The sequence below is a fragment of the Gymnoscopelus microlampas genome, assembly GCF_963454915.1.
Source record: "Gymnoscopelus microlampas genome assembly, chromosome: 3".
Classification (NCBI taxonomy): domain Eukaryota; kingdom Metazoa; phylum Chordata; class Actinopteri; order Myctophiformes; family Myctophidae; genus Gymnoscopelus; species Gymnoscopelus microlampas.
In genome coordinates this window covers 51,383,431-51,396,250 of record NC_139940.1, presented here as the reverse complement: position 1 = coordinate 51,396,250, position 12,820 = coordinate 51,383,431, and the positions used below count along the sequence as shown (strand labels likewise).

At 47.2% G+C, this 12,820-nt stretch overlaps 1 protein-coding gene across 2 annotated transcripts in view; it reads left to right on the top strand.

Annotated features, from left to right (window-relative positions):
• Positions 1 to 12,384: 12,384 nt before the first annotated feature.
• LOC311042288 (uncharacterized protein) overlaps positions 12,385 to 12,820 on the top strand; it is a 7,551-nt gene continuing 7,115 nt past the window's right edge. The window contains exon 1 of one of the 2 annotated variants that reach the window (XM_084052934.1): positions 12,385 to 12,506. The gene's annotated coding sequence lies outside the window, so the exon portion shown is untranslated. The remainder of the gene's footprint in view (positions 12,507 to 12,820) is intronic. The other variant, XM_084052933.1, reaches the window with a different exon arrangement.

Here is a 12,820-nt window from a genome sequence, read left to right as displayed (position 1 = left end):
CAACACAAAATCCCTAAGAGAAACTGTATTGAAATTTTGCTGTTTTGCTGCTTTTTGTTTTGTTTTGTTTGGTTGAATCAAGAAAGTAATGATGATGATGCCAGTGTATCCAGGGGCACCGTGGCTACCTAAGTTTTCGGGCATAGAAGGTGAGGAGAAATACAGGGAATGGAGAGAACAGATTAAAGGATTATTGGGCACTCAGGATTTAACAGAGGAGAAAAAAGTTGCTTTTGTAGTACAGACCCTTACTGAGGAAGCTAAGCGACAAATTAGTGTAATTGACAAGGAAGATCGCAATACAGTGGCCAAAGTCTTTAAATGTTTAGACACGTTGTATAAAACATCTGTTTCTGCTTCCCAAGCTCGTGCCTTGTTCTATGGCTGTGCGCAACGCGCAGGCGAAAGTGTGCAGGCTTATATTTTGAGGCTTAGAGAGTTGTTCTGCGGGCTGCGGCGGCTCGACCCAGACACCGCTCCCTCCGATGCCATTCTGCGAGAGCAGTTACTTGTAGGACTGTCTGAAGGCCCTCTGGGTCAAGCCTTAAGAATATATGCCCGTCGAAACCCCACAGAAGACTTTGCCGCCCTAAAAAATGAGGCCTTCCTACTAGACACTGAACATAGAAGAGAAGGGACTGCTGAAATCTTGTGCCATGCTGTTAAACCTGTCTCTATCCCAACACCCTCACAGGAATCTGAATGGAGAGAGAAACTGAAACAGGAGATTATGGAAGACGTCAAATCGCAAATGCAGGGGTTTACGCAGGAGCTCATGAAAGAGATCAGACCGCTCCTTCGACCCAACACCACCGATACACGACCTCGCGGTTCGCCTCCATCTGAACGACGCCGGGAGCCGTACCAACGCAACGAGTGGGATGAGGGAGGTAGGCCGATCTGTAGGAGCTGTAGGCAGTCTGGGCACATTGCTCGCTTTTGTAAATCTGACCCCAATCATTTAAACTAGTACGCCCTGTCGCCGAGGTCCGGGAGACAGGGGTGCAGCGCGCACTCGCCAGATCAAGGGCTAATGAAGTGTTTATTGGGGACTGTCCGACTATTGGGATCACTATGGGAGGAGTCCACTTAAGGGGGTTACTGGATACTGGGTCACAAGTCACATTAATGCAGCAAAGCTTATTTGAGGAAAAATTCTCACACCTAACGTTGGGAAATGGGCCCCTTGTTTTTAAATTACGCGCCGCTAATGGTCTTGACTTACCGTACACTGGCTATGCCATATTGGACCTAGAGCTGGAGGGAATGAAGATCCCAGGGAGAGGAGTTGTAATCGTGAAAGATGAACATTGTACTCAACCGCTGATTATTGGGATGAATGTCGTGAACGCTGTATGGCATGCCCTCTTTAAATGGCCTGGGAGGCCTGTGTTTCCATGTCAGCAGGGAAGGACGCTGTGGAAGGACGCATTCGCCACCTGTAGGAGGGTGGAGGCAGTGACGAACGAAGATGGGTCCATCGGTTATGTGTGGCCGGTCGGCCGGCGGAAGATTCGAATCCCCGCACAGAGTGAAGTGATGATCTGGGGCCGCGCTTGGAGAGGACCAAATGGAGCGGACTACGAGGCCTTGATGGAAGCCTTGCCGGATGGAAAAGATTTGGGAGTGGCCCGTGCCCTCGTCACGGTGCGCCACGGACGTGTTCCCATACGAGTGTGCAACCCACACGCATATAGTCTGGTCCTGGACCGCCACCAGAAGCTGGGGAGGCTGTACCCGGTGGAAGAAGCGGATGTCCGAGGCGGCAGGGACCTGAGCCTGTCCCTGGGGACCGACGGAGAGGTGGAAGTGGCCGTAATCAGTGTGGAAGATGATGGACCACTGAAGACCCTGCCCGAAGAGATGGAAGTGTTGACGGAGCGTGATGACCTGCCGGAGGCGCAGAAGAGAGAGTTACACGAGATGTTGTGTCGGTGGAAGAAGGTGTTCGCCATCCATGACGAGGATTTCGGACGGACGGACGTCGTGCAACACCAGATACCGACCGGAGACGCGGCACCCATACGAGAGCGACACCGGCCGTTGCCGCCCTCCATGTACCGGGAGATGAAGACCCTCCTGAATGAGATGCTGGAGAAGGGAGTCATCAAGGAGAGTTGCAGTCCGTGGGCGGCACCTATCGTACTGGTCAAGAAGAAAGATGGCAGCTGGAGGTTCTGCGTCGACTACAGGAAACTTAACGCCGTGACGCACAAGGACGCCTTCCCCCTACCCAGGATAGAAGAGACGCTCACCAGCCTGACGAAGACGCAATGGTTCTCCACGTTAGACCTGGCCAGCGGGTATTGGCAAGTAGGAATGGATCCCCGGGACCGGGAGAAGACCGCCTTTACGACCCCGCTGGGCCTGTTCGAGTTTCAACGCATGCCGTTCGGGCTTTGTAATGCGCCCGCGACGTTCCAGAGGCTGATGCAGCAGTGTCTGAGTGGTCAGGTGACAGAATCCTTGCTGGTATATCTTGATGACATTATAGTATATTCACCTGACTTCTCCTCTCATCTACAGCACCTCGAGCTCGTCTTCCAACGCCTGTGGAGACATGGACTGAAGCTGCGGTTAGACAAATGCAAACTTCTGCGGAGGGAAGTGCAATTTCTGGGCCATGTCGTGGACAAAGAGGGAGTGCGGCCCGATCCGGAGAAAGTGGTGGCAGTGCGGGACTGGACACCACCCTCAACGGTCCGCGAGGTCCGCGCGTTTCTAGGTCTAGCGGGTTACTATAGGCGTTTCGTGTCCTCTTTTGCTGCTATAGCACGACCCTTAAACAACTTATTGATAGGAATCCCAAATGACGTAAAATCCCACCAGTGTAAAGTCGAGTGGACTTCGGAGTGCCAGCGGGCGTTTGATGCGTTAAAGAGTGCCCTCACACAAGCCCCGGTGTTAGCGTATGCGGATTATACACAGCCTTTTGTGGTTTACACTGATGCGAGTGGCCGTGGGTTGGGAGCGGTTCTAGCCCAGGTCCAAGACGGTCACGAACGTGTAATAGCTTATGCAAGCCGCAGTCTCCACCCGACCGAGCAGAATGACGCAAATTATAGCTCGTTCAAATTGGAGCTTTTGGCCCTTAAATGGGCCGTGACCGAGAAGTTTAAAGATTATCTCACTGGCGCTCGATTCACAATATTCACGGACAATAACCCTGTTGCGCATCTCCAAACGGCTAGATTGGGAGCTGTGGAACAACGGTGGGCTGCTCAACTTGCGTCGTTTACTTTCGACATCAAGTATCGACCGGGCAAAAACAACGCCAACGCTGATGCCCTATCGCGGTTCCCAGTGCAGCCTGTAGATGTGGCGGCTGTACAATCGACGCCAGCAGCCCGGGAGGATGAGTGGAGAGAGACGCAGGATCGGGATCCAGATGTGCAGGTGGTGAAGAGGTGCGTGGAACGGGGGAGAGCCCCTAATATGGTGGAGAGGAAGAATTGGACTCGGGGAGCGCGGCAACTGTTACGCCAGTGGAACAAACTGATTATACGAAATCATGTGTTATATAGGAAGGTGACCGATCCTTATACCAAAGAACAATACTCACAGATCATTTGTCCAGGTTCACGCAGAGAGGAGGTATGGAGAGGAATCCACACGGCCGCGGCGCATGCTGGGTTGGAGAGGACCTTGGCCCAGCTGCGACGTCGGTTCTATTGGCCAGGCATGGAGGGAGCGGTGCGTCAGTTACAACAGGGTTGTGTCGCCTGCAGCCTGCAGAGGAACAGGTCAGAGCCTCGGGCCCCCTTACAACCCTTTGAAGTCTCATATCCACTAGAAGTAATAGCCATTGATTTCCTCACATTAGGTAGGTCTGCTGATGCGTGGCAAAACATTCTGGTAGCTACTGACTTATTCACCCGTTATAGTTGGGCTATTGCCACCCGAGACCAGACTGCGCACACCACTGTCCGTGCGTTATGGACGCATATTATCCAGCCGTTCGGCTGTCCGGCCCGGTTCCACTCAGATCGAGGCCCCAACTTCGAGTCCGAGTTAATGCACCATTTATGTCAGACTTATGGTATTGCAAAAAGTCGCACCACTCCGTACCACCCGGCTGGGAACGGTGGAGTGGAACGATTTAATCAGACATTACTGAACATGTTGCGATCACTAGACACTGATAAACAAGGAAGATGGAATGAGCACTTACCCGAGTTAGTTCATGCTTATAACAACACGATCCATAGTGCTACGGGTTATGCCCCCGCCTACTTAATGTTTGGCCGACATTTGAGGCGCCCTATAGATGTCCAGTTAGGAGTGCAGTCAGCGCAAGAGCGCATGGGAGTGGGTGGCTGGGTACAGGACCACCAACAGAGAATGGCGACAGCTTATAGGACCGCAGGGGAGAGGATGGGAGAAACGGCCAAGAGGAGAAAGCAGGTTTATGACCGTAGGGCCGGTATTACACCCCTATTACCAGGAGAGAGAGTGTGGATTCGAAATAGGAAGAGAGATGGCCAGGGGAAATTGAGTACGTGGTGGGACCCCGAGCCTTACGCAGTGATGGAACAGGTGGGAGCTACGGGGTTGGTGTACCGAGTCAGACCCGAGAAGGGGGGGCGAGAAAAGACCATACATAGAAATGCGTTGAAAGTGTGTGTAGCCCCCAGGTCGCCCCACGAGGACCCCCCAGCTGTAGTGCAGCCCGAGCAGGTAGAAGCAACAACGCCGCAGTATTATGGGTTTCTCTCCGTCCCGAGAGCACCAGATGAGCCACGGCGCTCGGGAAGAGCAAATATAGGCCAGCCACCCCAGAGGTATGGACATGATTAGGGACAGTTGCAGGGACTGGCAACGGAAAAGTGGGGGGGGATGTGACAGGGTCAAAGCAGGGGGGTGAAACCAAATTGTAACATTTTTTATTGATGATGAAAAACCTGTATTACGCACTTAAAAACATCATTCTCTTAACTATATTTCTGCACTGCATGTTTTATGGTTGACAATGTATTTCCCCCCGGTCCCCGAGCCACTTGACATTGGACTCCCCTATAGGCTGTGTGACATTGGCCTTGTGACAGCGGACGGCCAATGTCCCCAGGTCACGCTGGTGGCAGAGCGAATGAGGGCGGAGTAGGGTGTGGCCCACCTTATTCAAAAGTGAGCGCGAGCCACTTGGACAGCAGAGAGACAGGCATACAGGGCAGTGTGGAAGTGACAGCCAGAAGGGACGGTTGTGCACAGGAGGAGCAGACATACCACGGAGCAGAGGTGGGGAATACAGTGATCGCGGCACGTACCAAGCCACCAGCAGCGGACGGTGAGCAGACGGCGCAGTAGCAGCAGAGACGGGGAGGACAGACAGACGAACCAAGGAACGGAGGAGAGGTCCAGTGGCGATAACGTTGCGCGCTTCACACCCTCAAAGCCAGACGTACAGTCTGGCGGGCGAGTAAGTGTCCTTCTATGCAACGTTACCTTTATAAACCCACGGTCCTAAACCTCATATGTGAAATATACCTGAACAGATGAACTGGTTCTAGTTTCTATGATTGCAGGCAATACGCACGAAGACAAGAAGAGACAGTGATTCCTGGCCTAAACCCCCGCTCCAGTTAAACCCCATATAAGGACATTCCCACCTTTTGCATTGAACCGTGATGAGTATATGACATATAGCAATTGAATTGGCACTTGGCACTTTACTGCTTCAGTAATAGTTGGCACTTTAACGCTAAATTCATTATTTATTTGCTATAGTTTGCACAAGCCCTGTCTGTTTTTAGTTTAGTTTTCTAGTCTTGCAGTACCTAACAAACAGTATTATTCTCACAGTAATTACGCACCCCGCACTTTACCGTGCAACTGATATTTTATTGTTGTGAGTTTAATGTGTATTGTTATTTATTTATTATTGAGACAAAGTAAAGAGTGTCAGCATTCTAAAAAGAAGTGGCAAGTTACATGTGACAACCTGGCCACCGTCACAAAGGCACAAGATACACATTTACAAATAGATAGACAATTTTGTAAGTAGAGGCAACACTTCATGTGACCTCGGAAATTAAGTTAAATTAAAATCAATACCAGACCAGAGCGTTATAGAAACAATGTATGCAGTCTTCATAATGGAGAAGGCAATAGGTTCTTCTCGTGCCACTGCTTAAACTCTGGCACATCGTCAATTCCAACAACACTCTCAAGCCTATTTTCCCGAACCCCCCACAAGTAGTATACAAACAAGCAGGAACATCATATCCATACTGGTCGGGTCAGAACACAACCCTCCCGGACCCCAAACCTTTTATTACAATATCCCTACTGGTCATTTCAAATGTGGATCATGTGCTCAATGCAGTTTTATAGGGCCCAATCTTGCACGCCGCCTTACCTGCCTAAACTATTTGAACTGTTTTTCAAAATAGTAAGAAATGCCTAAATAGTTTAGTCATAAGGGGTAAGGCAGCGCCCAAGATAGGGCCCTTATGTCAATTCTTCAACCATCCACACACTGGGAAAAAAGTCACAAAAAAAATCAGACAAAACATCACCTGTACAACAACATCAATGTAATTTATATGCTCAAGTGTCCGTGTGGTCTGGCTTAGTTACGGGGATTCGGGGAACAAACCAGCTAGTGCCCTAAAAAAACGTAGACCTGTCAGTGAGCATAGATCTATTATCAGGACAAACAACCCTAAAAGTCCGGCAGCGGTTCATTTCGATAAAACGGGACATCCTGTGGCTTCACTGAAATATGTGGGAATTGAAAAAGCTACCCCGGAGAGGGGGGGGGGGTTCACATCCTCCTACTTCAAAGAGTAGGATGTGAATCTGCACTTCATATATATACATTACAACCTGGAGGCTTACATGAGGGCTTTGAGATGCTGAGATTCTCTAAACATATGGACTTGGTCTTTTGTCCATTTTGGGGGGTAGCAGCTCAACTTAAAAATGCATTGACTATTTATTGTTCCTTCTCCCTCCCCTACAGCTCCCACAGTCTCTTCAGAGGCCCATCCCAGTTCTTTTCTTTTCTTTACAGACGACCATTCGGCAGGCAAACAATATTTTGGCTGAACTCTGAGTAGGCCTATATGCTGCTGAACTCTGGTTGGAGGCCTAAGGTCCCTCTGTGTGAGCTAATTATAATCACTCCTTAACCCATTCAGTCCGGGTAGGGACGCATCTCTATCATTTTAGGTTTCTTTGGCTATAAAAAATCTGCTAGATCTGCTATTTTTTTTAAAATCGTGAACATTTTTGCAAATCTTTGAATATATATATATATTTTTAGAGCGAACATTTGTAACTCAAATCTTTGCTTCTGGGGGTCCCTTGAACAACAATATTTTACAAATGTTCGCTTTGAAAATATCCATATTTAAAGATTTGCCTACCTCTCCAAGCCCAATAGGTATAATTATTCATTTTTTTCCTCCATCAATTAAATTGATGAATGGACTTTGGACTCTGAGGTCAGACAGAATGACAGCATTGCCTGTTTAAACCAGTAGTTCAACCAGTTCTAACCATTCAAAGGCATAGTTCACCCCCAAAATGTATTTTTTCCTATCGATTAGTCACCCCATGGAGACTTGAATTCATGGAGATTTTTTAGTTGTTGTCGCATTCCTAAGCCAATAATTTGATGACCAGCGGGAGCGGTAGGCAGCGGTTCAAGTAGGAGGCACAAAGGAGACTCTTTGTGTCTCCTACCGGAACTGCTGCTGGTCATCAAATTATTGGCTTAGGAATGCGACAAAAACAAAAAAATATCCATGAATTAATGTCTCCATAAACCCATTATGGTTGAGCGTAGTCCCTCAGGGCTCTATACTTGTGTCTTTTCTGTTTTCTGTTAAGACCCCTACACACTGTACGATATTTGACCCGATTTGTCTGTCGGGGAGCTTTTTTGGTGTTCGCCAAAACCGCCGATCTCAGTCAAGATCGGGCGCTGAAGTGTTGATCGTGCAGTGTGTGAGGTACTCCGAGAAGATCTACCCCCGATAAATGCTATCGCCGACACCTTCCAGACAAGTTTTAGATTTCTAGCATGTTTGATATTTTGGTCTGTCAGCCCCGATCGAGAGCCACGTTACAGCCAATGAGAGCACATTACAGCCACGCACCGTTGCTAGTCCTCCCTTATAGAACCGCAATATTACCGTCCAGACAGTCCTGTATTAACTTAAACATTATAAAACAGATTGAGAGAGTGTGCAAGCCTGCTCGAGGATGGGGCTTAGACAGAGAGAGAGAGAGAGAGAGAGAGAGCTGTGTGTGTGTGTGTGTGTGTGTGTGTGTGTGTGTGTGTGTGTGTGTGTGTGTGTGTGTGTGTGTGTGTGTGTGTGACGTGTGTATCTCTGAACAGTATTGGATTAGAGAGAAATAAGCAACCAGGTCTATGAAAACAAGCCCAACAAAAGCGACTAGGCCGCGTGAGCCCTTTAAACCTATATACGAATAAAATAGCAGATCTGCAAGCTCACAATGCGCCGCAGCTATTTTCACAGAAAAACACAACAACATTAGGAAACAAGGCCAAATAAGTGCGAGAGAGAGAGAGAGACTTTATTTTATTCATATAATTAAATAATGTCCTGTCTCGGTCTCGCGCATATATCACAGCCTTTCACGTTTTCGTGAGACGTTTGGAATAAAAACAAATGTATGTATTGGGTCGGGATCACATCGTGGTGAAATATCTTGCAATGAGTGAACCCCCATGTCGCCGACCAATCAATCGTGCAAGAACCACAACGATATATATAGCCCTATATCAAGAAAGAGACTTGGGTAGTGTGAAGTGCTTAACGATCTGTTTCCTCGCCGACCACTTCAAATATCGTACAGTGTGTAGGGGCCCTTATTGTGGGGAAAGCTTTCGGTGAAAATAGAAGACTTTCTACGAAAGCTTTCCCCACAATACGGATGCTGGGGTTTAAGTGGTTAAGGTTTGGTATGTAGAGTTGTTGTATTGTATGTATAGTATGGCCGCATGGTTTATAGTTTTTTAATTGCATTGTGTGACATATTGCGTAGTTGCACAATGTTTATGGACAGAGAGGCATGCCTGTAATGCGATAAGAATAGATGACTGTGATGAATGGATGCATGTCTCGCATGTCTGTGGCTATACCTCAACTCGCCTAGTATATGCACAGGTGTCCCTATATGCAATGTCATTTTGTATGTTTTTATCTGTGTTTTTGTACTGCTTAACTCCAAGACCAAATTACAGTGTTGCCAGATTTTGTGAGAGAAATAAGCAACCTAGGAAAACAAGCCCAAAAGACACGACTATTACAGGCCACACGTGAGCACTTTAAACCTATATACTGTATACATGGGCTATTATCCAATCTACAAGCTTAGATCTGCTATTTTCAAAAACTCTTGAAATAAAATGTGGAATATTTGGAAGATTTTTGAAACATTCTAACAGCCCAAATCTGATACGGGGCTCCCTGGCACCAAACATTTGTGGGTTAGGGACAAATGCATATTATATTTGGGGGTCCATAAATAATAACTAAGATTTGAAAGCCCAAATAAGCAACTAAGCATTAGAAACAAGCACAAAACACCTCTGGTCTGGTATATTTATTTAACTAAATTTCCTAGGTCACATGAAGTGTTGCCTCTACTTACAAAATGGTCTATGTAAATGTGTATCTTGTACCTTCAACGTTGGACTGTGTGTTTAAATGCAGTATTGAGGTCATGTGTTTCTATGATCGTGAGCCACACTGTAACTTTTTTTCAGAAAGAGTAACATTACTCTTTCTTCGAGTAACATAACTTAATTCTTACGTGTGTAATCTTTGTCTGTTGACGGTGTAACTTTTACTGACACTATCTTAGAAGTGGGATTGCTTTTTAACATTTCCCCTCGCTGTATAGCTGGACCCAGTGTCCACGTGATGCTGGGTAACTAATTACTTAAGGGTTAAAGGTAGATAATTGTCTTTAAAAATGAAAAGGGAGGTCGCGCAGTTCGCAGCCACGGTGCAAAAGATTACTTTAATAGGATTCCAGCCTGTTTGTTAGCTAATTGTCTTTACCTGGGGAAGGCCACTTACTTGTTGGCCGAAACGTTGTAAGCTTGTTTGCACATTAAACGTTCGGGGCAGCAGCTGTTTGTGTGGACTCAGTTTATTCTTCAATGAATATGTAATATCATGAGAAGTACAATCTTCTGCAGGCTGTGCACATCCATCCATCCATCCATCCATCCCTCCATCCATCCATCCCTCTATCCATCCATCCGTATCATGTTTTCGGGTTGTCCATCTGTCCGTCCCTCCGTCTGCCCCAGGAACTGATGGGGAATTGGAGACTAATTTGCATATAATGGAAAAGTAACATTGTAGAAGAGAATACACTGTAGCAGCTCAGACAATTAAAGCCTGTTTTATTACTGTAAGGTGCTAGTACAAATAGAGAATGACAGTCATTCTCTATTCTGTACTAGCACCATAATAAAATAAGGCTTTAATTGTCCAAGCTGCTCCAGTGCGTTCTCTTCTACAATTGTTGTTGTTGTTGTCCTGCTCCTGTGACGCACTGGGCTTGCCTCGTTTGGCTTAGGTGTGGCAGTAGATTCCCTTTCATTATTACATTTCTGTAAATGTTTATGTCAATGTCTTGTAATGTCTTGTCGAATGTCATGTCTTGTTGATTTTATTTTTATTTTTACTGGGGATAGATTGTTCATGAACACTTTGAACGTACATTTATATCTGTCAACAGCTCACACACCATGGCACATACTGGCCGGTCCAAGTGCAGATATACCATGACCTTAAATCACCTTTGGTTTTTGGTACCTTATCTATCAATATCTATCTATCTATCGATCGATCGATCGTCGGTCGATCGGTCTGTCTGTCTGTCTGTCTGTGAATGATGCACAATCTGTAAGAATACAGTACATACAGTATGTGCATGATTGTGCACCCCACCTCACCACCCACCCAGTCAACAGGGCTGTGTTAGCATCACAGCAGCGGTGCGTAAATGTTCACGTTTTAGGTTTAATACGTAATACGTAGAATGATGGGAAAGACATATTACATAAGTATCTGGACAATACTGCATGTAAGTGAGATGCCCCTGAGAGAGAGAGAGAGAGAGAGAGAGAGAGAGAGAGAGAGAGAGAGAGAGTGTGTGTGTGTGTGTGTGTGTGTGTGTGTGTGTGTGTGTGTGTGTGTGTGTGTGTGTGTGAGAGAGAGAGTGAGAGGCAGAGAGAGAGAGAGAGAGAGAGTGAGTGAGTGAGTGAGAGAGAGTGTGAGAGAGAGTGAGAGGCAGAGAGAGAGAGAGAGAGGGAGGGAGAGAGAGAAGTCATCAATGTGCTATCTTTTTCCCTCTGTGTGTTAATAAGCATGTGTGTCCAGTTGTATCTGGTTTGTATCTATTATGTAATGGTGTTTTAGTGCAGATCCAAATGAAAGAATTCAAGTGTCTCTGTGTGTGTGTGTGTGTGTGTGTGTGTGTGTGTGTGTGTGTGTGTGTGTGTGTGTGTGTGTGTGTGTGTGTGTCATGTCATGTATGAATGGGGGTCATGAGTGTGTGATTATTTCAGACACAGAGTTACACGCGACACTCACTACACAGCTCTACCTACCCCGGCGTATTCAGCGTGCGTGCACGCGTGTTTACTCCGCCACCTCTCAACACACGAGAGCCACACATGACTGGGCGGGGCGATCGCGTGTGGCTCCCAATGTGCGTCCAATCGGCGGCCGGCAAAACATCCACTGGCTCCGGCGCGCGAGCCAATCCGGGCCCGTCTCAGCCGGCCCCTCGCCCCGCCGGCCAATGGGACAGTGCGAGTGGCACGCGCACCGAATGCGCTGACACGTGGATCAGCACGCACGCACATGCAGCAGGGTTGCCATGTCCGCTTATTATAAGCAACTTTGGGCTTGTTTTTCTGTAAAATTGCTTGTAAATATTTGTAGTCCTTGAGTTGAGTATTTTAAAATATATGTACAAATTAAAATATATTTGTCTGCGGACCCCATCTGAAAATATTTTATGCCAGGGACCCCCATACAAGATTTGTGTTGATAGAATGTTCCACATTTTTCACATCTTCAAGATTTATTTTTGAAAATAGCAGATCTACAAGCTCTCAACGCGTCGCGATGCGACGCGTTGTGAGCTTGTAGATCGGCTATTTTCAAACAGCCAACGTTTTAAAGGGCGAAGGGCTCGCTTCTTCTGGGCTTGTCGGCGTAGACCCTCCTGGTTTGCCTGTTTGTCTCGCTCGATCTGGCAACCCTGGAGGGAGCCGACGCGCGCACGGTGAGAGGGGCGTGTTGGTGTGTGTTGGGGTTGGGGAGGGTGCGTGTGGCGGCGTGCACGGTGCGCGTGAGCCGGCTCTACTCTCTCCGGGCTCGCCTTTCTGGGGAGGGTTGAACAGCAGAATACCGAGAATAGCGGCTAGACTGTCACTGTCAGTGAGAGTGTCTTCTATACTGTCTATCTACTGCAGAACACAGCCCTGGATGCTGACTTACTTCATACAGGTAAACCTGATTGTTTTGTAATCGTATTGAATTGTATTGTATTGTATTGTATTGTGCATTGTAGGCAGGCACATTGTGTTTCATTTTATTTCTTTACTTTTGCAAGCTGCCATTCGATTCACACTGCGTGCATCTAGGCTAGGACGCGAGATATAAGATGGATAATCTTAATATCTTATAAGCTATAGATAATAAGGATGACAAGCCCTCTCTGTCTCTGCACAGGACAGGGGGAGAGAGATTTGCATTGCTTTTAAACGGATGTTTTCTCATGCCAGAAAATTGAGAGAGAGAGAGAGAGAGTCAGAGAGAGA